Genomic DNA, 3809 nt, shown 5'->3' with positions numbered 1-3809 from the left:
ATGTAAGTCTGCCACACTTATAGAAAAGTCTTCGAGACTTGTATCTTCTTCTTGCGGATCCTCCTCTTCATCGCTATCCAATTTTTTGCCTGGTTTTAAATAGCCTGCACTTGAACGGTCTGCACGTGGAGTAGGAGTTATTTTTGCTCTCTTTCTGGGAATAGCTGTAGAACTTGAATTTGCTCCACGATCACTCCTTCTTGTTCCTATAGTTGCAGTAGTCGATGGTGTAGGTACAGTTGGAGATACTGTAGTTACACTTGCCGGAGTTACCGGAGTTACCGCCACAGATATTGACGGTACTTGAGGGTTATATGTTATAGATGGCGTACTTACTGCTGCACTTACTGCTGCTGAAGGTACAACACTACCACTTGGAAATGCATCCCATATTTTCTTCAATGCTTCTAAGGCACTAAGTAATTCTTGGGATCCCTCAATTGAATCTAGTAACGGCTTCAAGAAGTGCTTGTGAGTAACTCGTAACTTGTAAACCACCTCGTCATTCTTTCCTTTGCACACAACTTCTATCAAATTGTTTTCTTTAATGTTGATGTTTGAGACCATGCCACCATTTCTTACTGCCACTGTAGAATATTTTGCGCTTGATATATTCTCTGCAGTGATCACCAAAAAATACTTTGATTTGCGCTCCATAAAATACCAAGCATGTTCAAGGTATTTGAAAGACACCTTGGAACCAAAACTGGAAGCCATAGTTTTCTGAAAAATAATCAAAAATAAAAAATGAGAATTACAATGATTTTCAAACTCAAAATATTAAATAAATTTTTAATTAAATATTATTTTAAGTTTTATTTATTTTCAATTTTTAAAATAAAATATTTTTTTTCTTTTTTAATTATTTTATTTTAATTAATTAGTTTACTTTTATATTTAAAATTTAATTTAATTTTTTAATTTTTTTAAAGTTTTATTTATTTTAACTTTTTTATTTTTCTAAAATAAATTAAGTTAATTAATATTTTTCCCCTTCTCGCGCCCCTCCCCTTTCCCTCCCCTCCCCGCCCCCCTTCCCCTCTTGCTTGGGCAACAAGTGAGCGGTTAACCCCCCTCCTCTCCCTCGCCTCTTCCCCTGCCCCTCCCCTTCCCAACCCCCAACCTCCCCGCCACTTCCCCTCCCCCGCTCCTGCGCCTCCCCTATTGCGTGCGCAACAAGTAGGTGGGGGGAATTTCCCCCTTAACCCCCCTCCCCTCCCTTCCCCTCCCGCCTTGCCACCCCTTACCCTCCTGCGTCGCCGCCCCCCTCCCTCCTGTTGCGCACGCAACAAGTGGGGGGGTTAACCCCCCACCCCGGCTGCTCTCCCTCCCCACGCCTTTGCCCCACCTTCCCGTGCCCCATCCCTTTCACCTCCCCGTGCCCCTCGCCCTCCCCCCTGTTGCGTGCACAATAGGTGGGGAGGGCCCCCTCCTCCTCCCTGCCTCCCCTCCCCCTCCCCTGCGCCCCTCCCCGTCCGCTCCCCCCCTCCCCCTCCCCCGCGCCCCTCCCCGTCGGCTCCCTCTCCCCCGGGGTGAGGGGGAGGGCACGCGGGGGAGGGGGGACCCCCACCTGTTGCGTGCACAATAGGGGGAGGATCCCCCCTCCCCCTCCCCTCGCCCCCGCCCCCTCCCCTGCCCGCTCCGCCCCCTCCCCTCCCCCCTCGATCCCCCCACCTCTTGCATGCGCAACAGGTGGAGAGGATCCCCCCACCTGTTGCGCACAGGTGGGGGGGATCCCCCGCTCCCCCTCCCCCTCCCCGCTCCCTCCCCTTCCCCTGCAGCTGCCCCGCCCCGCCCCCTCCCCCTCCCCTCGCCCCTGCCGCCACCCCGCCCCCTCTCCTCCCCTCCCCCGCCCCGCCTCCTCCCCTCGTCCCCGCCGCCGCCCCCCCCCTCCCACCCCCCTGTCGCTCCCCCTCCCCCTCCCCTCGCCCCCGCCACTGCCCTGCCCCCTCCCCTCCCCGGCCCCCTCCCCTCCCCCTGCCCCTCTCGACGGGGAAGGGGGGAAGGGGGCGAGGGAGGGGGAGCAGGGCGAGGGGCGCAGGGGAGGGAAAGGGGCAGGGGAGGGGGAGGGCACGGGGGGAGGGGGAGCGGGAGGGGGCGGGGCGGGGTGGGGGAGGGGGCCCCCTGTTGTGCACGCAATAGGTGGGGGGGATCCCCCCCTCCCCCTCCCCGCCCCCGCCCCCTCCCCTTCCCCTGTCGTTGCCCCTCCCCTCCCCCGCCCCGCCCCCTCCCCCTCCCCTCGCCCCCGCCGCCACCTCGCCCCCTCCCCTCGCCCCCCTGTCGCTCCCCCTCCCCCCCTTCCCCCTCCCCCTTCCCCTCCCCCTTGCCCCCCTGTCCGCCCCGCTCGCCCCGCCCCCTTCCCCTCCCCTGCGCCCGCCCCCTTCCCCTCCCCCTTCCCCCCCCTCCCCGTCGAGCCCCCCTCCCCCGCGCCCGCCCCCTTCCCCTCCCCCTTCCCCCCTTTCCCCGTTGGCTCGATGGGGAAAGGGGGGAAGGGGGCGGGCGCGGGGGAGGGGAAGGGGGTGGGGCGGGCGGGGGGGCAAGGGGGAGGGGAAGGGGGCGGGGCGGGCGGGGGGCAGACTCGATCTTCAGCCAAAGTGTGTATGTTGGCTTCCCATCTTTTACGCCGTGGAACTGCATAGAACCTGGGATGGGTTCTGAGACATGGAGGTGCCCGTAAGTACTCCTTTAAGAAGCTTACATCAAAGAGCTTGGGATGGCGCCAATCAGGTTGTGGATCCAATTTGCTAATCCAAGCTTCACTTATTTGGTGCTGACGAAGATTGGTAGGAAAGTTACCCAGGGTCCATCCACCGCGAGTTTTCATATCAGGATATTTGCTCCAAAATTCCTTGATGGGGTTACTGGGAAGTGGTATCTCATCAAAATCATACTCATCATTGGAACTTGGCATGGGTGTACGAATTGGATTATCCGGATCCTGATATTCAAAATCAAATACTGCATCATTTTCTGCTGATGGCAGCACCAGAAGTGTCGGAGGTGATGACGGGGCCGGGAGAGAAGCAGGGGACATGGGGGAGAAATATGGCTGAGTGATAGTGGCGGAAGGGGGAGCAGAGGGGAGGGGGGGAAGAAATGGGCAAATGGTTTGAGCAGCTTGGTAATCCTCAAGGGTAGGATTAGCAAGGGAGGGGAAAAAGCTAGGTGTGAGGGGCTCGTAAGTTTGGGACTGTTGGGTGAGTTGAAAATGGTGAGAGGCATGAGCAAAGAGACGATGGAGGGAATAGATGTTAGGATGGAGCTCGGGGAAGGTTAAGAGGGTGGCAGCAGCAAGGGGAAGTGAGGTTATGATGTTGGCAGAAAGAGTGGTTAGATATGGGAAGTTGGATGTGAGATAGGCCTTGTCATCGTCTGACACTTCTTTTTGCTGGTGCGATGGGATGATCAGCTGCATGGGTTGGATGCCCGTTATGTCATGCCGTGCAAATAATAGGGATGGCCTTTGCAGCAACGGCAACAAACCTGCAATAACCCTGAGGGGAGGACTACCCATGAGGCAGGCATATGCAATGAAAGCATCTGTCCTGAGAGTTATAAACCCGGCATGTGTAGACAGGCAGAAGATATTCTTCTCATCTTCAGACAAGTCTTGGCAAATGATGCGCAGAGTTTTAATCCCGATGGATCGTTTCCAGTCGATTGTTGGATGAGCAGCTATGATCTTGAGTTGGAGTTGCTTCCATTGGATCAGCACGCGTGCGTGGAGGTGATCTTCCATTTGGAGAGCAGTCACAAGCTCTTCATACACCACGGTTGTGCATTGTAGTGGGCCGTCATTGGTGTTGTCA

The sequence above is a fragment of the Dipteris shenzhenensis genome, chromosome 14, assembly GCF_047967505.1.
Source record: "Dipteris shenzhenensis isolate YYH24624 ecotype China chromosome 14, Dip_SZ_1.0, whole genome shotgun sequence".
NCBI lineage: Eukaryota > Viridiplantae > Streptophyta > Polypodiopsida > Gleicheniales > Dipteridaceae > Dipteris > Dipteris shenzhenensis.
This window is presented reverse-complemented; position numbering follows the sequence as displayed.